At 43.4% G+C, this 21,335-nt stretch overlaps 1 protein-coding gene across 1 annotated transcript in view; it reads left to right on the top strand.

The window, feature by feature from the left end:
• Positions 1-760: 760 nt before the first annotated feature.
• KCNJ6 (potassium inwardly rectifying channel subfamily J member 6) overlaps positions 761-21,335 on the top strand; it is a gene marked incomplete at its 5' end in the record, with an annotated part of 300,469 nt that continues 279,894 nt past the window's right edge. The window contains 1 exon segment of the mRNA NM_001133628.1: positions 761-1,320.

The raw sequence follows: 21,335 nt of genomic DNA, 5'->3' as shown, positions 1-21,335 counted from the left end.
TTGTCTAAGGGGCTCATCCTGACAAATTCAACTTTGAAGGCAGCCTGGGTCATTCTTGGAAAAGGCCATTCTTTGTCTCCAGTGACCCCAGAGACACCATATAAGGGTGGGGTGATGATGCAGCAGCCGGGACCAGGTCCCAGTTGCAGTGAACAGGACAGAAGGGACTGAATGGGGCAGCAGGCTGGGGCGCCACCAGGTACAAGCAAAGCCCAGGGATACGGCCCCTCCCCTCCGTCCCAGCTGCTCGCTGCGCCCCCTCTGGGCCGTGCAGGCTCCGGCTCCCGCGCCGGGGCTGCTTCTCACGGATTTCAGCCCGGTGGGAGGCAGTGCCCAGAGACTTTTTCCTTATCTCACAAAACGCTAAAAGCCGAACCCCTACAACCAGCAGACAAAACTGCTCCCCGAGCTTCAGCTCTTTCCTGCTTTCTAGGCGTTTCTCCGGGAATAACTTAGTGGCACGGGGAGAAAGGTGGGGACTGGGAGGTCGGGGACCGAAACCCAAAAGATTCCCCCAGCACGGAGCACCCACATTTCCAGTGTCGTGTTGGAGTGGCGGGGGATGCACGTTGGTTTGTGCCCAGCCCGCCCCCACCAAGCCCGGTCCTCGGCGCGCTGACACGCTAGCCGGCATGGGCGGCGGGGTGAGAGTCTCTGGGTCTGTGGCTCTGTCCTGCTCGCCCCCGCCCCTTCCTCCCGGACCGCGCCGGCGCTGTGCGGTCTTTTCCCCAGCACGCGGCGCTGCGCTCGCTTTTATCTCGGAGCCGCGTCGCTTCGTGCGCTGCCAGCGGGGCTCAGCCAGTCGGCTGGAATTGAGTAGCATTCATTGAATCTGCGGATTTCATGACGTCTCTCTGCGTGGTCCACCACTTTTCTCCTAGCCGGGGATATTTTTTTTCTTCTGCCACTCTTATCTTTTCCCACTTCATTCCACCCAGTCTCCCTCCCCCGTCCCTGCCCAAACGCGCGCCCCCCCGCCCCTCCTTTGGCCCCAGCGCTCAGCCCTGCTCTCCGCGCTCGGCCAGAGGGAGCCAGTCCGGAGACGGCCGCACCTGGCTGGAGAGGCTGGGCGGGCGGAGGGGTGGAGACCCGCGGACGCCGGGAAGCCGGACCTGGAGCCGGAACAGCCGCGAGCAGAATGGAGTCTCCTAACAGCCTCTCGGGGCTGATGTGAAATTTGACCATCTGATTCCAGTTTTTTTCTTTTCCTTTTCTTTTTTGCATTTCCTTCCCTCGCCGTCCGTCGTGTAGTGAATTGTTCAGTCTTGCTCCGTTTCAAGAGAGATCATGATTGAGTGAAGCCACCCCGTCCGCAGCCAGGTAAGCGGTGCGCTGAGCTGCTCGCAGGCGAGGAGCTGGCGTCCACCTGGGCGAGGCGTTCCGTGCTCTCGGGTCCCCGCGTCCCCTTCCCCAGCTCCGCCGTCGCCGCAGGCATCTCCACTCTCATGAGAAATATTGTGCCCAAGTCAGCCGAAAGGCGAGGGAGAAGCCGGTTACATAACAGAAGGGGAATCTGTTTCATACGGTTTTCATTAGCGACTGAAACTCGCACGGGGGGCGGGGGGAGGAGGGGTCTGCATCCCTGGGCTCGCAGAAACCCAGTCAGTTATTGCAGACATCATTTCAACATCCGCTGGCAAAGACGAAATGCACTGATTAACTGGCAGGTGCGGCTTGTGGTGTAGTCATTTACAGTTGGGAAAAGCCCATTGTCTTTGTGGAAGGCAGTCTTCTTGTTCTGCTTTGCATGGAGAGGAGAGGAGACAACACGAGAGGGAGGAAAAGTGAGGGTTGGGGAGAAACATGCGGAGAATGGGAAACAGAATACTGTAACTCCTAACTGTTCTCTATCCTTAAAACCAAAGATGTGCTACCATGACTAAAAACAGTGAATAGGAAGATCTCCCTAGGAGTAAACTGAATTATTTTGTAATTGGAAGGGAAGAAAAACGCTTTAGGTAAAATGAGATGTGTGTGGCATTTAGAGGACTGGGTGGCTGTGGATATTTGCTTCCCTGTGGATATATTTTCATTTTCATCAAAACATTAAGCTTGGATTAGTTTTTAAGTGAAATAACATCAGTATTCCCAAAACCCAATAAAAGCCCAGTGGATCCACAGGTACATCTGTTGTACTAGGTGCAATATGGAGAGATTGTCAGGGGAAAAATACATCTTAATAGAAACAGCCACAGAGATAGGGTGAGGTTAGTGGAGAAACAAAATACCAGAATTTTCCAAAGAATTCCGCCTCCAACACCCAAAAAAAGGAAGAGAAAAAAAAAAAACCCACAACTCCAGTGTTTGGGAGTTGGAGATGTATTATATGTTTAGAGTGTTTCCCAACTGCTGTTATCCAAAGTCTGTCGGTCCCGGAGAGCCCCATGGTACAGGGAGCAATGCCACATCCTGCTAGCCCTGTTCCCTGCCTGCCTTTCTTTTGCTGAAAAAAACGGAAAAGGGTGATGCCCAGGAACTGCTTAGGGAGAAAAAAGGGCTTGCTACAGTCAGGGCTGAGCTAACTGAGCTTCTCCCATTTTGCCTGGAGAAAGAAAAAGAGCTCGAGTCTCCATGGCGACCCAGGTGGGGGGGAGACCACAGCTCCAGTTACAGGGGAAAAAAATTGGACAAAACTTTCCCGGCTCCAGGCAAAGGAATAAGCCAGCCGCGTGCCCTGTGGCGGGTCCCAGGGCATTGGTTGTGCCCAACTCCCTGACGGCGACGCTCGAGAGGGTGCCCAGATCTGGCCGGGTGCTCCTCAAACCTCCCGAAAGTTGCCTGGGGGCCGCCGAGGTGGTGGTTCCCCAGCGGGTTCCGGATTCAGCACCAAGGCCAGAGCCCAGGCGCCGAGGGTGCAGCCTCACCGGTCTGCAGCCCCCAGCGAGCAGTACCCACTCCTTTGGTCGCTGGAGGTCAATCACTTTCTATAAATAAATGAGTCTTTGGCTCGTGCAGAATCTGGATATCAAATTACCCACGGAATTACGTGAGGCAAAGAAGCTTGCAAATCATCCATTTTATGCATGGCGGTGCATCAGAGGACCTATTCAGAATCAAGAACACTGGGACAGGGAAAGACCTGAGCTGAACTGAGAGTGGAGACAGGATTCTGTCCTCAGGGGGAGAAAAAGGACGCGCGCGTGCACAGACACACAGACACAGACACACACACACACACACCGATCCGCCTCTGATGAGGGTTGCTAGTTTAGCTGAGTCCCTTTGGCTTTCAAAAGCATGCATCCCTTGCCCTCTCACGCTCTTCTCTTTAACTTTGTTAGGCATAGATGGCAGAAGGGAGCTGTGGAAGCACCCTGGTCAGCGAGAGGCCAGCCAACCAAGTTTGTTCGTTTTCTTTCTTTCTTTCTTTCTTTCTTTCTTTCTTTCTTTCTTTCTTTCTTTCTTTCTTTCTTTCTTTCTTTCTTTTTTAGACGGAGTCTCGCTCTATCACCCAGGCTAGAGTGCAGTGGCTGGATCTCGGCTCACTGCAACCTCTGCCTCCCGGTTTCAAGCGATTCTCCTACCTCAGCCTCCTGAGTAGCTGGGATTACAGGTGCGCACCACCACGCCTGGCTAATTTTTGTATTTTTAGTAGAGACGGGGTTTCACCATGTTGGTCAGGCTGGTCTCGAACTCCTGACCTTGTGATCCGCCTGCTTCAGCCTCCCAGAGTGCTGGGATTACAGGCATGAGCCACCGTATCCGGCCCAACCAAGTTGTTTCTAAGGGTCCTAGGACTCAAGAGGGTGGAGATATAGTTTCCTCTCAGTCTGGAACTGGAAGGAATCAAAACAACACTGGTGAGCTCCCGAAAAGGAGAGAGAGTTTGTTAGCAAGATGAAAGCCAGTGATCACATCTTCAAGCCTGCGTGTGAGCAAGGTGGCTACATTTCCTAGGTTGCAGGCATAGGAAACCGAGAGGAGTCACTTCTCTTAATACAAACAAGGAAGAAACTGCAGGAGGGGAGGATTTATTACCATTCAAGTTCATTTCAACATTCATACAGGGAAAACAGGTAAGTCCATCAAGCCCTTCTCCTCTCACTTTACCAGAAGCTGGTCTTTGCCCTGCTCTTACCCTTGGTAGTAGGTCCCCCACCACCACCACTGTCACTGACATGAAGAGGAAAAATAATACAGGAAGGTGACAGTCATATTTGAAATAGAATGCCTGTAAGAGTGCCATCCAGATGTTACAAGGTATAGTTTGAATTGCAGAGCCCAGTCAAGGTTTGGCAACTGGTTGGAAATGTTGATAAAGCTTCAACAATATCCCTGGCTGCTTTCCTGTTTTGTGGATGCACTTGTGCATGAGGTCTTGAGCTGGTTCTGGTTTGTTGTTTTTAATGGTAAACAAGATATGATCCTGGTTTTCCTTGCTGGGCTTTCCAAGTGTGACATGTTGTTTCTAAAGATATTGCATGCTGAGCACTCAGGATGTGGTTAAAGCAGTGTGTTTATACCTTCCAGTCTTTTCAAATGATTGCTAGTGAAGACAGAGCAATCTATTTCAAACCTAAGCAAAAGGATGAGTTATTACACTATTTCTTACATTTCGGTTCCTGATAGGTATTGACAAGTTTATCCATAATTTAGTTTACGAAAGGGTTGCTACCTAAAGTACACAGAAGAAGTGATGCATGGAGTATTAAACAAAGCAGCTGTTGCTTGGCCTTGTTCCATCTGATATTATCAGCAGGAGGGAAGTAGACATTCATTATGAGGATGAAGCTATACAAGAATATAGACTGTTAGATAAACAAAGTAATGTATTTCTGAGTTCTAAAGTTCAATTTCTCTAATAAATTAAAAAGGGGGGTAGTGTCAATAATCTAGGTATATGAAATTGTTCAGTCAATAATCTTTACTTCTGGTAGTTTCCATGCTCACATATTCAGTGCTTATTCGCCGAACTATGACTTGCTTTCTTCCTAGGTGGCTAATTGATTAACAAAGTGTCACTATGCCCTTTTCAGTCAATAGCATACTCCAAAATAATTGGTTTACTCATTTCAAGTAAGATTTGTTAAGGAGAGCAACTTGTGAAAATTCGCCCCCATTCACTTCGTTCCATTTTGCTATTTAAAAAAATCATTTTGATACCTCTTCTAGGTATTGCGTAAACAATAGTTACCTCATCTAGATATTGCCTAAACATTAGTATGTTTTCCTTTGTGTGAGACAGGTCTTTATTTAATACATAGGACTTACATAAACTATTTTCCTTGAGAATAGGGAAGGGCTTTTAATTCAGTCTCATATTCCTCCCTATCATCTCAGTCTACCTCTACTTTATAGGGAAAAAAATTAGAATAGTTATTTGAGAAGTTATAGAAAAAATTAATCGGAGATTAAAAATAAAATGCCCTTATGGAATCTTAACCCATTCACTGATTTTCACAGGTAAGAAATGTTGCTCTCCTCAAGGGTTTAATGTTGACCATGTAAACCTTAATGAAAACAAGATAAATGCTCTTTATGGAAAGGCAGGCAGATAAGGTGAAGCTCTTCTCTTTTTCCCCAGTTCTTCCTTTATCAAATGATATGTAAGTAATATGGAAATGGAAATGGACCAGAGATAGGCAGAGTAGGAGGAAGGAAGAAAGTGAGGGGGAAAAGCAGTTACTTATTGCTAACAGCTTTAAAGTGACAATACTTTTCAAAGTAAGGTTGGTTTTTCTAAGTTCATTGTATTAGAACTTTAAGTTTGGTGGAATTAAGATGTTTAAATTCAGTGAATTTGGATTTATAGCTTATTGAGATGGCATTTATTGTTTCTTCATTTTATCTTCAATAATTGGCATTTAAGTACCAAAATAGAATTGATTCACTCTGGAGTTTTACAAAATTATTAACTTTGGTAATACCAGTAAGGGGGAAATTGGCAGTTAAGTTGAAAAATCATCAAAACACTTTTGTTGCATTAGAGTTTTCTTTTTAATTTATTGAAAGTATTTGGAGAGATAGAAAAATAAAATGTAGCTGTTTAGGATAAAAATACATTTTAAAGTGCATTTTAAATAATTATTTCTAGAAATAATTAGGCTCCGATAAAAAGAAGAGATAATCACAATTGCAGTTAGTGCTCTAATGGTATTCTGAATTTCCTCTGGCAAAGTACTAGAATATACATATACTTGCTATCATTTTAACAACATTAAATAATAGTGAAATTATTTTTCTTAAAGAGCAGTCTCATCATTAAAAGAATAGTCTGTATCCTCTCTAAACTGTAGCTTTGATCTAATCATATCTGCTAATCAATTGTAAATATTCATTTATTTATTTGTTACTAAATTGAATCATTGTTTAAACAAAACCTCAGAGAATGATTTTGTGCAGTGTGCAATGTTCGAATGGTCATTCAGATCTGATTTTATATGGAATGCAGTAAGGCCATCAGTCAATTTTCCCAATTACAATGTGTAAAGTTAACCCTAAATTTTAACCAAGTGACTAATTTATGTCTATACAAATGTATCCAAGTCAGATTAAACCCATTATCTCCTTGAGTCTCATGTTTCTCATTTTTTCTGTGTGGCTGTGCTTAGGACCAGGAATCATACAGTACTGGTGATTCTTTTAGTGAATAGATTTTGGCTAACATGTATCACCGGTCTTATTCCCAGTCACAGAGATGTGGTTTCCGACATGAAATCCTTACAAAAGGAACCAGAAAGTGCATCTGTGGCTAAAAGATCCATGTCCTTGCCAACAACTGTTCTGTGGGACTAAATCTGAAGGTATTATATGTAATGTGAGAGACATATCTATAAATTAAGTTTAAATCCTGTGGCAGTTTCCTCTTTAAACTTACAGACATCTACTTTTTTCTTATCCAGGATGAGAATTGATTTTTTTAATGATGCTTTAAATTTCTCTTGTATCATCTAGCAGGTACTTGTGCAAGTTTGACAATGTGCTTGGTAGGCGATGTTGCTCCGTGATTAAGAGCACAGGCTCTGCTGTTTCTCACTAACTGAATCTGCATCAAGGTCTAGGTGTATTTGTCCATTTTTGCTAAGTTTGGTGCAGTAACAGCAACCCCAGCATCTCAGTGGCTTACAAAACACAGGTGTATTATTCTCTAGAGCGCTATGCCTCTGCTGGTCAGCTGTGGCTCTGCCTCCTGTGTCTTCTTCATTCTGGAATTCAAGATCAAGAATTGGTCTGGTCTGGAATACTCTATCCCAGTATCAGAGGAAAAGGAGACTCCCAAGTTAAGCAATGGCCCTTAACATTCCTGCTCAGATATTGGACAAGTTATCCACTCACATTCCATTGACCAGACAATTCACATGTCACACCAGTGTCAATGATCAATGGGAAGGAGATGTATATTTCTCCCACAGTGAAACACTGCAAGCCGTGCAGCAACAGGTAGAGACGTCTAATCTTTCAGGGAGGGAAGAGAATAATTGGAGACAATAATATAATCCACTATGCTAACTGTGTGACCTTAATCAACTTTATGCCTTGCTTTCCCTATCATAAAATAATAACAATAAGAGTAATAATAACAACATATACCTCAGAGATGTTATGAGGATTCATGTGATAACGTAAGTAAAGTTCTTAGTACAGACCAGGAGCGGTGGCTTACGCCTATAATCCCAGCACTTTAGGAGGCCGAGGCGGATGGATCACTTGAGGCCAGGAGATAACTTGAGACCAGCCTGGCCAAAGTGGCAAAACCCCATCTCTACTAAAAATACAAAAATCAGCCAGGTGTGGAGGCACGTGCCTGTAGTCCCAGCTACTCAGGAGGCTGAGGCACAAGAATTGCTTGAACCCGGGAGGCAGATGTTGCAGTGAGCTGAGATCACACCACTGCACTCCAGCCTGAGTGAGAGGGAGACTCTGTCTCCAAAAAAAAAAAAAAGTTCTTTGTACAATGTCCAACACAAAGTAGGCACTTTAAAAATAGCAGATGTTGTTATTCATTTATTGCAATGTGGCATTAACTTCAGTTCTTGATGAGCCTGTGTATACTATATTAATTAGAAAGTTCTTGAAACAGAAAATATGTAAATCTCACTAGTTTAGCAAAATAGAAGATTTCTTTCATTCACATAAATCTAATTGGTTGATGCCATACAAGGACCCAGGCTGAGGGACACTTTGTCATCTTTAGCACATGGCTTCTAAGATCTCCTGAGTGGTGATATCCAACTAGCAGACAAGGAAAGAGGGAGAGTAGATGATTATGTAGAAGATTTTAATGATCCGGGCCTAAAAGTAATGTATATCCCTCCTATTCATATTCTATGGTCATACCTAACTGCAAGAGTAGCTGCAAATTGTAGTTCAGCTCTATATCCAGGAGGAGGGGAAACTGGTAGGGTGAACACACTGGAGTGTCTGGTATGCATGCCCAATATAAATTTCTGGCAACAAAGAAATACAGCTAATGTGAATCGGGAATAGAGTAAGGCAGAGGAAATGATTTATCCTAGTGGTGAAAAGATTCCTGGTAGAGATAATATTTCCTGTTGCCCTTGAATCATTCTTTAGTGGTGTATTTTTTTAAATAAATTAGTTGGGATATTTTGACTTTTGGAGTAGGTGTAGATGATTCTTAACAAAAGAGATGCAAATACATATTGTTTGATTTCTGTTAGCTGATCTGTTAGACACAAAGGAGAAAAGCCGACTTCACAACCCATGCTCAAAAGCAATGTTCTAATCTTGACAATTACACCCACATTGTGTCTAAGAATGCTGAAGAATTAGATTCTGTCTTCTAATATCTGGCACTTGCTGTTGACTAGCAATTTGTATTTTGTTTTAAATCACCTAAATGTCCATAGGTTAGACACATGCTGTAAGTTTAGGTTGAATTAATCTACTAATAGTCATTGTTTTCCTGAAAATAGACCATGTAATTTGTAAGTAGTGTTTGAGAACCTCTGCTTCCCTCAAGGAGAAAACTTGGAAACTAAGTTCCATACCTTTTCAGTAGAAGCAAAAGAACAGCTTTAATGCCAAACTTACCACCTAGAAAAGAGAAATGTCAGGGAGAAATATCTGAGAAGACTATGAGAGGAAGAACCAGAAGAAACAGAGTGGTGATCCATAATACTTCTAGTTCTCTTACATCATTTCCATTTCCCTAACTCAGATATCACAGCCACCTACATTCATGCAAGGGAAAACATTATCAAACTGAAACAGTAAATACCAGTAATGCATGTTAATCCTTCCATGGGGCAGTAATACTGGATTAGAAAACTCTTGACCTCTTCAAATATCGTGCCATTCCAAAGTAAATAATGTCTCATAGTGGAACTTCTGTTTAATGAAGAGAATGTTTTTGAGGACAGGATTTATTTCACTGCCACATTCAATCATTTCAATTTAAAAGGGATATAATCCAACAATCTATGTGCAGAAGGGAATAGGCAGGACAGTACGTGAGTCCAAACCATGTAATATTAGAGTAGATGAAAGAATTAGGGATGTTTTCCCTGGAGAATATGTGGGGGAGGAGACATGATAGTTGTTTTCAGGCATCTTGATATTTGAAGATGAAGAAGGATTATAATTGTTCTGCTGGGCTCTAAGGGATAAAAGTGGGACCCAGCAGTGGAAGCTACAAAGTGACATATTTTGGTTCAATATAAGAAAGCATTTTCAGTAGTCAGAGCAGGGCAGAGGTAATGTGATCTGTCTTCTCTGCATTTACACAGCTCTGAATTCTTTGTCACTAGAAGCATAAAGAAGCTGAGAGAGCTAGGAACTGGGGTTGGAGTGTATGTATTTCAAAGTCTCTGCCAACACAGAGCACTTCTAATGGCTGTGAGAGAAGCGGTGCCCTTCAGGCTCAGTCAACAAATCAGACTGGACCTCACCACTCCATGGGGCCATCGCTTTATGACTTAGGGAGCCATCATTTCTCTATAAAAGAAATGAATCACATTTAACCAAAAATGACATCTCAGTCCCTACACGAACATTGTGTCTATGAGAGCAGGTCTGGAATGCAGTAATCATATGACTAAGCAGCATCACATGACTAAGAGGCAGGGTACAGGACTCACTGCTCATGGAAAAGCTTTACCCTTGCTTTTTGTTGTCAACACACTACCTTCAGTCAAAAGACAGGGAATGAAATCTCTCTTTGGAGGCTTTTTCATCACCTTATAACCTTTTCAGAGCCAAGACTCCATGACGAGTTAGGCAGAGCACACTTCAGGTTTTTAGACATCTCTAACATGCAAAATATAGTGCTACTAACATATAATTCCTCCTCTCAAGAAATCTAGTTTCAATAATGGCAACAAAGGGGTAGATTCCTTCCTCTTCAGCTGTCTCCCGAGGTCTCACCAGTCAATACCCTAAACATATTCACCCTCTTAAATTTTCATTAGCCCTCCTGGGGTGGCTGGGCCCACAGCAGTAAAGCATGTAAAGAGAGGGCAGAAAGAGGACGGCAAATAAAGAACCTATGACATTATGTGTTGTCATTGGAAGAGAGGCTGAATTAGGTGGCCCTCTTTTTTAATCAGCACTCAAGGAGTGTTGGGCCCAAGCCCACACTCCACATGTCTCCTTGACTGGCCACAGTTGGGGGTCTCTGTGGACAAAAGGAGGCATCAGAGCTGACGAAAGTCAGCTGAGGTCAGCGGTTCCCATAGTGTGTCCCTGAACCAGCAGCAGCATCACCAGGGAGCTGGCTACAAATGCAAATTCTCAAGCTCACCCCCGATCTACTGGATCAGGAACCCTGAGGACAGGGCCAATCATCTGCCCATCCCCTCCAGGGATTCTGATGCACTCTAAAAGGTGGGAGCTACTGGCTTAGGTTTTCCTCAGATCTGCTTTAAGGAGGAACCCAGACACAATGCCCCTTCTCACAGCCTTCTTCCCACAATAAAGACCTCCAAGTCCAGGCTCATGCCAGAGCCAGGTAGGGTCACAACTAGAGATGGAATGCCAGAATGCCCACTGCAGAGGCAGATTTTACCTGGACTCAATGTCTAGGGGGGAAAAAAAAGCAAAAACAAAAAGCTTTTGGTCCATCAGAAAAAATACTCATGATCACACTAAGTTGCAAAGATTATGAGCACAAAGCAAGGGCTTCTCTGTTATGCAGGTTATTTAAATAAACTGCTTAGTATTTTGGAATTACAGTTAATCCATCCTGAAGTTTATTTGTTCTTTTCAAAATTAATAGTCTCATTTATTATCCTTTAAATAAAAGACGCTATCAGTGAATAAGAATGTTGTACTCTTGAGAAAAGCCATATTAAGAAAATTGAATAGAGGGCTTATCACAGCAGACCTTCATGCAGTCAAGTGAGGAATAGTTATAACTATATAACATTTACTTTCATTCTAAACATCTCCTGACCACCTTCATATTGCCAGGTATTGGCCTTTCATAGCTATGTCCAGAATTGTCTTAGCTTCTTGGGTTAGTCAGTTGACAAATCTCTACTAAGTACCTACTATCTAAAGAAGACAAGGGGACATAGGAAAAAAAATGCCCTGATTTTAGTTCCCAGAGGCCTTAAACTTAGAAAATGAGAGTATTGATGAAACAATAATGTACACAAAGAAGCATAGCATTACACAAGAGAATGGTGCTAGACTTTAAGTGAGAGAGGAGAACATTAATAAGGGCTGGTATCTGCAGAAAACATCCAGGGATGTGGGGAAATGTGAAGGAGTCTTGGAAGAACAGTAGCATTTTGGTGCTTAGTAAGGTTTTCCCAGGAGAAAGGAGGGCTTTCCAATGAGGAACCCACCTATAGGTTGGTGCAAAAGTAATTGCGGTTTTGCCATTACATATATATAGGGTGTATTGGCAATAAGGATTGATCAGGCAGGGGTATGGTCTACCACACCATGGAAATCAGAACGCCACGCATCGGCATGGTACATGAGCTCATAGCTCTTGGAGAAGTGACTGCTTTGATTGGGGGCAAGTGGGAGGAAATACAGGGATTTTAATCTGGCAGTCATGAGCAAGACAGAGTTAAATACTGGGATTAGGACACACAGCTAGGACACTGATCAGAAGGCAAGAAGCCCTAAGCATGTGCGAAGCAGTAAATGAGTAATAGAAAAATGGACCTGCTTTAGTGTCATCAGTGGTGCTGAGAGCAGATAATCACTCATGAGCCAGGAGAGCAGGCTGATGATGGATTCCGCCCAAAGAAAGCTCTCACACCACACTGCATGGGCCAGAGCGCACGTGGCTGCAGTCCAGGCGCAGAGTGTTGAAGTTGTTCCAGTGAATAAATAGCAGTGCTGGGCAGAGAGCTAGGTGAGCCGCTGCAGCAGCCAAATAGGGGCTGTGGTGTCTTGTCACTTTCATGTGCAAGGTTTTGGCTGGCAGAGTTTAAGAGCATGTTTTTGGGGATTTGCTGTGAATGGGAAACTTGTTCATCCTGAATATGATGGGACCATTTTATTTTGTGATCTGGAGCAGAGAGTAGACAAGACTCCTTTTTTTCTCCTGTGCAAAAACAATGTTGCTTGATGTTCATCTCCTAGTCATTCAGCCATATCTGTCAAACTACGAACCTTCTCTCTGCCCATGAAGTAAAACTCACTTATGCTTTGATAGAAGTCACTGGGAATTTAGCCTGGCTCCCAAGCAGCATGAATGGAGACCCCATGAAAACAAGGAGTCTATAGTAAAAACATAAAATGGGGTTTACGTGGAACTTAACCTTTATGGCACAGCCCACTACTTCAGTATAGTGATAAGTGTGTGTCAGTATAGAACTTCCAAGTAAGTGAAGATAATTTTTTTTCAAGACCCCAAAATGATACCAAAAAAAAATGAACAAAAATACCTTGCTGTCAATGAACTTTATTTTTCAGGGAAATTGTTTATTTGGCTTGCACCACTGAGATAGTCTTCTCTATTCCTGTCGTGTGCATAAGTGGAGTTTATTTTAAGTTAGCAAGGCTGAGTCTTTTGTGAGATTCAGCTCTCATGGGAAGTACAAAGTGGTTATCTTGGCCACTGGGATAATAGCTAGAACATGGAATCCAGCATTAGAAGGTATATTTCACCTGAAAATCCTTGGGTTATAAATCACCCAAACAATACCAAAGTCATTCACAATAGCCCACCCACAAAAAGTGTGAAACCTGGACTTTAGAGCAGCTGATAGAAAGGATCACACTGTGGTTTCAGCAACACAAAAAACTGTTGTGGGATAGGAGAATTTAATTAAAACCCACCAGCCATTTTCAAATAAACCCCCAATATTTTCATTGCATTAATATGGTTTTCTTAAAATGATCAGTATTCAACAATATCTGGATGTTTTTTGGTTACTCTCAACCAATATAAAGTAAATTGTCCTTTTATTACAAAATAGGTGTCAGGAGGCTGTTAGCACTAAAGACAGACCCTGGGTGTCCTGGTGAAAAATCATAACCTCATTTGACTACTTGAGTCCTTGCAATGTACAAGTATTGTTGTAGTTCATTTCTTTCTTCAGGTAAAGAATCTGGACTCAAGTTGCTTCTTCGTTTTTTTTTTTTTTTTTTTTTTAATTTCCAGATGAACTGTTGATATTGCTAAAATAAGGCAAGACTTATACATGGAGTGTGATAAATAGAGTGAGGAGCCCTGTGTGTCTGTCCTGGCTTCTTCCCATGTCGTTTCAGACACTGGTAATCTGATTGAGTCATCTATGCTTCATATTCCAACCACAAAACAGATCCAATCACTCTGTCCCCTTAAAGCACCCCAAGATTCCATAAGATGGTCAATTGCATGATATATTAGTCTGTTCTCATGCTGCTAACAAAGACATACCTGAGACTGGGTGATTTATAAAGGAAAGAGGTTTAGTGGACTCACAGTTCCATTTGGCTGGGGAGGCCTCACAATCATGGTAGAAGATGAAAGAAGAGCAAAGGCTCACGTCTTACATGGTGACAGGCAAGAGAGCTTGTGCGGGGGAACGCCCCTTAATAAAACCATCAGATCTCATGAGACTTATTCACTACCATGAGACAGTAGGGGGAAACTACCCCCATGATTCAATTATCTCCACCTGGCCCCACCCTTGACACATGGGGATTATTACAATTCAAGGTGAGATTTGGGTGGGGATACAGCCAAATCATATCATGAGAAAAGGCAAGAGGGATCTCACTGAGTTGGCAAAGAAAGAGAAAACACTGAGTAGGACCTTGAAGCTCTTAGCCCCTGAGAAGGAATCGCAGACAGCGTGGAGAGGAAGGGACAGTTGTTTCTAATAAAGACAGAGGAAAAAAAAATGGGCTTAAGATATGTGCAAGAGGGAGTTGCTGAAAACAGAAGTTCTGACACCCTGGCATTGTTTTAAGAGGAAGGAAGGGTAATTTATATGCTGTCATGTCAGAGAAAACAATAAACTAGGTGGCTTCTTGAGTTAGATGTCCAGGTCATTGAATTTGAGATGTCAATTAAAAGTATATTTGAAAATGCCACCAAAATGCAAAGTCATGTTCTCAGGCTTGAGCTTTTATCTTCTCACCATGGGCACTGTCTGTGGGGTTTCTTCTGCAGCCACCCTGTGGGCCGGTGCCTTCCTGCACACTTTTCCTCTCTGCCAGATGCAAACTTCTTTGCCAACAAGGGTCAGACTACACATTATTGCATCCCCTATGTGTCTCTTCAAGGAGTTTCATGGAGGGGCCATTCAATATATGATATTTGAATAATATTTCTATAATCCTTAAAGTGTACTGAGAACTACTAGAAACTATTAAAACTATTGAAAATAGTTGTCTTTGGAAAAATAATACAGAATCTATTATTCCATGTAGGCACATTGTAGCCATTTCTATGAATGCTGTGAGGACCCACTGTACAGGAAATAAAACACCAAAATACTGTTATGTAGGTCAGAGGGGAGATGTCACATGGGAAAGAGCTTTCTTCTTTTCTTAGTAACTTGTACTGGCAAAAACATCCATTCTAGATGTCACTCAGATGTGATATTTAAACGATGGAGGAGAAGGAATAAATTTGTGTTTCAGATGGGACAAGAAAAATAACATTCACTTCTCTAAGCCATATAAAAATTGAAGCACAGTCCAGGTCACTGATTTCTGGTCTTCCTGTATTTACATTGTTCTTCTGGGTTGCTTTAAAGATCTTCAAAACCTAAGTCCTCATGCCCTTGGACATAATCATATTTCCTTTCTAGGAGCCTGAGAGATTGGAGTTAACCTGGAGTCATGTGGTTCTATGGGATGAGCTTTGACAGACACTGAGCTCTATTAGATGAGTTATTTTACTTCTCTCTATATCAGATTTTCTAGCTACAAAATTGGGATAATTAAAAAAAAACAATAAATTAGTAAGCTGGTTTTCCTGTCGCCTGCTTCTAAGAGGATATGAAAAACTGTAATAAACAATTTAATGATTTTATAATTTTTTAATGCCAAGCATATGTGTTACTTCAGAAGGCAGTTATGCTACTTACACTACTCTTCTAGGACTTTAAAGGAGAAATAAATGAGTTTAAGAATAGAATAATGACCCAGTTACATCCCAGGGCACCCACATCATCAAAGACTGAACTGTGTCCAGCACAGCACACTTACCAACATAGAGAAGGGAGCTCACTTTTTAGAAAGATTTTTAACAACTGAATTTGAAATCCTAACTTGAACTTCTGTTTATTCCTGGTTGAGTCAATTATCCAAATAATTCAAATTAAACTGGAACGCTCCAGTCCTGAAGCATTCTCAATCATCAAAGTTTTACAGTAAAGTCAAGGTCAATGCTCTTATGATTACAGATGAATTTGAACATGTCTGTAGATACATGTGTTGGGGGTGGAGGAGCTCTCCACCTTTACCCCTCTATTTCCATGTGGTTTCCATACACATGGCACTTTTCAGATTCACCCTGGGGAAATTTCACCAATAGAAATACAGAGAAAGTGTATTTTGGGTGTGGCCTAACTTGTGGAAACCAACCTACTCTTTCTCTAAGACAACACTCACCTTTAAAGTAACTTCCCAATTTGAGCTCTTCCACTGTTTTAACATTTCTACAAAGCAAACAGTGTTTATTGCTAATTCAGAAAAGTAAACACATTTTAACATTGGTGAATTCTGTGCTCAAACAGCTTGACCAAAGACAATAAAATACTGTCAATTTATTTTACCTGAGCCTTTCTCATTTGTTTGTTGCACAAGTATGTTCACTGTAGAAAAATGTGAAAATTCAGATAAGCTAAATTTTTGAACAAAGGAAGGCAGGAAGGAGAGAAGGAAAGGGAGGCAGAAGTGGGGGAGAAAATAGCACAGACCATAAATAGGAGGGTTTACTTATGTTTTATGTTTTATAACTAAAATTAGATCATCATATATTGTTGACTGATATTGTTATTTGATAATTCATCATCAGCTTCTCTCCAAGTCAGGAATGAGGAGTGGTTTGCGGATTTCTTTGGGCTCATTGTCTTTTACTGTGGGTCTCACTCCCTGCTCTTCACGCACCTTGCTGATGGCCTCATGCTGTTCCTCTAACATGATGGATATTTGCTCCATATGTCCAGGCCTCCTAACTCACTCCTTCTGCTGCCTTGGATATCCTTTCCCCAGATTTGCCTTTCTCACATCAAATCCACCCAGAATTGCCCCTTCTCAGCAAACGCCTTCATTCCCACCTCCTTTAAGTCTGTGCTGGCACCCATCCTTCACCTCTGCTGCCACCTCCTCCTTCCTGATTAAACTTCCTCCATAGTATGCGTTACCTTCTAACACGCCATGCAAATTACATGTGGCTTTGTTTATTTTCTGTCTTCTGCAATAGAAGGCAAGCTCCTAGGGGTAGAGTTCTTTTGTTCGTTTTGTTCACTAATGTTTCCCTAGTTGATGTCCTGCACATAGTAGGTACTCAATATGGTCAACTAAACATAGACTATCATTGTGGTGGCTGCATTGTAAGTGACTCTAAAACGTATTTACTGTGGATTTATAGCATCCCATATTTTGGACATTTGGGTTGTTTTCCCTTTTTGTTGTTGTAAACAGTGCTGTATAAGCATCTCCCACACACTGTGTCTTTGTACACACTATATCAGAATGACTTTTTAGTATAAAGCATTATACATGTAATTGCTGGGTAAAAGGGTAGGCACTTTTTTGAAAGCTCTTGTTACATTTCACTAAATTGCCCTTCACAAGGCTGCACCTATTTACATTCTAACATTTCCCAGTGAAAGAACAATCTGTAATCCCTCATCCATTGACCACAGAAGCAATCTGATATGACATGAAAACATTCAAAGAAGCTGGACAGGTCATTCTCAGCTGCCAGAACCTGTGCCCAACCTGAGCCGCTCAGCCACACGAACTGGGTGAGTTGTAAAGGAGGAATTAACATCAGACACCATGCAAACTTTGCATGGTGGAACTCATATGCTACTAGCTTTCAGCAATAATGTCCCAGTCATTAAGCCAGTTGGTTCTCAAAAGCGCCCAGGAAGGAAGGGAACTTACTGTTTTCCCATTTTGTAGGTAGGGAACTGGAAGCCAAGTTCACAAGGTTAGGTTGTACCAGGTAGCTAGGATTTGTGATCAGGGTTAGGAGACTCTGGCCCTGCATTTTGGACATCTGGCCTTGGACTCTTCCCACCTCTGGTCTTTTTCAGCATTCTCCCAGACACTACCAAGGTCCACTCTTCGATTAACATTCACTGGCTGTGAGGGTCCAAGGTGTGTTCTTTACAAGAGGTTTTAAGAGTGTCAGCAAAACTGTGGTAGTGTATTAGCTTCTTGAAATGCTGTTATAATTTTTAGACTTGAGGGTGAGACAAGAGAGCTGGAGAAAGAGAGAGAGAAAGAAGCAGAGTGAGGGGGAGTGAGAGAGAACGAGAAGAGGACAATCCAGCTAAGGATAGTTTCCTTAACAATTGCTTTTCTGGTCCAACTTGGCCGTATTTCAGGGCAAAACTGTTTTTTCCCTCTGGGCTCACAAACTATTATTAGTTTCACATGTGCAAGAATATTATTAAAGCGATGTCATGATTTCTACTGAGATTATACACAAAAGACAAAAATCTCTTCCTCTCACTGTGCTTCCACCTTTACCCAGGAGAAACTCAAAATCACATTTCTCAGCAGACGGAGCCATCTCTCCCTTTCTTAGCTGTTTTGCCCCCTGAAAACTTGAGAAAAGTATACTTATTAAAGGGTTGAAAGCCTTTACTTCTTAACAGAAGGAGGGAAATATTTGCATTTTTACTATGTAAGTTCTTTTTAACCTTTCTTATTTTAAAACATTGGATAATATTTTCTTGTTAAAGCAGGATATTTAAAACTTTTGTCTGTATTCAAAGCTTCAACAAAGAAATATAGCAAAGAGAGGGTCATCATCATAAACAACTGTAAATTACACCTAAACTGATGAAAAAGGAAATGTTTTTCTCTGGCTATGCCTCCCTTTTAAAAAGTACAATTTCACAAATATTATAACAATTCAGTTCTTCTAATACCTCTGTATCCAATGCTTTGATATTACCTGCAGATGGAAATACTGAGGCTGAAAGGTAAGATGTCTTATTGCCCAGGATGCATGACATTTACGGAGCCTGGTCTGCAACTCCATCCACCATCTACAGCCTTTCTAGGGCAATAACAGAACAGTAACACATTATTGGCTTTTTCTTTTTTTTTTGAGATGGAGTCTTTGCTCTGTCAGCCAGACTGGAGTCCAGTAGTGCGATCTTGGCTCACTGCAACCTTCGCCTCCTGGGTTCTAGCTATTCTCCTGCCTCAGCCTCCTAGATAGCTAGGACTATAGGCATGTGCCACCATGCCTGGCTAATTTTGTATTTTTAGTAGAGACAGGGTGTCACCATGTTAGCCAGGCTAGTCTCGATCTCCTGACCTTGTGATCCACCCACCTTGGCCTCCCAATACTGGCATTTTTGAAATTTAAAAGAAATGAAATCCAATGGGAACAACTCTTGACAGACACTCTGCAGTAGCCTACCTGGAATAGAACTTTCCATGACCGGTAAGGGCACTAGAGCCCATTTCATGGCCACTCAAATGTACAAATCAGATTCCACAGATGCCAGGCTAGCGTCAGCAACCAAAGCTGCTCAGACACACCATGCGTGGTGGCCCCCATCGCGCTCCGCCTTCCCCTCCCCACACGGGTACTTCCTCGAGCCTCCCAGATAGTTTTAAAAGGCGGTCAACATGGAGAACCCACAGTAGCGAGCACACACAGTGCAACGTCCAAGGTTCACTTGAATAGCAATCATTTAATAGGAATCTTCACTTCTCCTTTCTCATGTCTCTAACTCAGGAGTGATTTCCCATCTCACTTAATTTTTACTCCTGTAGCAAATAGGGATTGGATCCCACTGGGTCTTAAGAGCTGTGGCAACTTTGGGAAAACAGATGCAAAAGACTTTTTATACTAACAGGTGGTACAGAATACAATGGCTGTGATGATAAGCCTGTCCCTGAGATGGATGCATGCGATTGTCCAGTCTGCACAGACCCCTGGTTGAGCCAGGACTTCAAAGGCAGAGACTTCCCTGATGGATGCAGGAAATCCGAGGTAGCCCTGGGGACAGAGGGTTAGAAAAGTGAGGGACTCGAGGGCAGTGTGACAATGGAGTACAATCCCAGGGAGAGAGTGTGAAGAAAGGTCTGCTTTGGGGGGATGGGGACAGGCCACAGGGCATGGAGAGCACCAGGATCAGGACCATAGGTGGCCTCTCAGAGCCAATCAGCAGCTAAAGCAAGATTTTAGACAAGGCAGTGGAACAGACAACTTTGCTTCTAGAAAGAAAGTGTTGTGTGGTGGGTCATTCCTCCCAGCATGGGAAGCTTTGGGCTGAGGCTCCCTCTGCTCATTGCCATTGCTGTACCTGGATGGATTTGGCTGTCATCGGGGGTCACTGTGCACACACCTTCCAGCCGGGACTGAACCACACTGCTCTGTCTCCCTGCTGGGCTGCACCTTGGGTGGGGCTCCTACACTAAGCAAGGGGAGGGGTCCACACACCAATGGGGGTTCTGTAAGGTAATAGGAGAGGGGACTTCTTTTTAGAGCTGCCTTCTTAGAAGCCAAAGTGGCCTTGTAGAATGGAAAGAACCCAGTTATACCCAAAAACTGTCAGCCCAGCATTGAGATGCTGTTTAAATCCCTAGCAAGAGCAGCCACAGTGTTTGTTCCTACAGGCAAAGCTCAGGCTCCCACACGAACCAGCTACCAGCTGCCCTCCTGACTCTGGCAGGAGCCCCGGCTTCTGGCCCTCCCCAGCAGCGCCACAGCTCCTGGATGAATTCCCAGCAGCCCGGCTGCGGGCACTCATTTCTTCTTTTCCTTTTTGAAGCTCAAGTGCCTTTTCCGAAGCAAACCGTGAGCTCCAGGCACTGTCAGCTTGCCTCTGTTTTTGGTGGAGATGTGTCTGTCAGCCTGGGGTCCTCCGCTGCCTCTGGGGCCCAGTTGTCTTCTCTGTCAAAGGCTGTAGCTTGTCTCTTCCTCTGACAGACACTGGCTCCCGCCAGAGAGAAACCCTGAGTGTTCCTACAAGACTTCCATGAGTTTGTTCATCCCCAAGCCCACGTGCCACCCTTGAGTCTCCCCCAGGAATCGGGGGTGACAGCTCTGCCCTCCTAGTGGTAACACAGTCCCAAGGTTCACCTGGAGACCCAAGAAAAGTGGCCTCTGCACCTTCACGGCCCACAAGAAAATGCATGTTCCGTGCCCGTAATGTTCCAGGCACCACCTAGCAAAGACACAGCCAAACCCCATGCCAGGCAGGTGAGAAGCAGTCAGCCCCACCTCAGCCTGGTCATCTCAGGTGGAAACAGGTGTGTGCACGATGACCATACAGATAGATGGCTTCTGGCACCCTACGAAGGGCTTCAGAAGCCTCAGCAGTTAGCATGGGTGATACAGTTTAGGTCTCTGTCCCTGCCGAGATCTCATGTTGAGTTGTAATCCTAACAATGGAGTTGGGGCCTGGAAGGAGGTGATAGGATTATGGAGACGAATTTCTCGTAAATTGTTTAGCATCATCCATGCACTGCCCTTGCCATAGTGAGTGAGTTCTTATGAGATCTGGTTGTTTAAAAGTGTGTGGCACCTCCCCCTCTGTCTCTTCCTCCTGCTCTTGTCATGTGACGTGCCTGCTTCCCACCTCTTCCTTCCGACATGATTGTAAGTTTCCTGAGGCCTCCCCAGAAGCCACAAATGCCAGCATCATTCTTCCTGTGCAGCCTGCAGAACCGTGAGCCAATTAAAACTCTTTTCTTTGTAAATTACCCAGTCTCAGGCATTTCTTTATAGCAGTGCCAGAACGGCCTAATACAATGAGCCTGCAGGCATTTATCAGACT

The sequence above is a fragment of the Pongo abelii genome, chromosome 22 (assembly GCF_028885655.2).
Source record: "Pongo abelii isolate AG06213 chromosome 22, NHGRI_mPonAbe1-v2.0_pri, whole genome shotgun sequence".
NCBI lineage: Eukaryota > Metazoa > Chordata > Mammalia > Primates > Hominidae > Pongo > Pongo abelii.
Note: the sequence above shows the minus strand (reverse complement) of the source record. Positions and strands in the feature narration are given on the sequence as shown.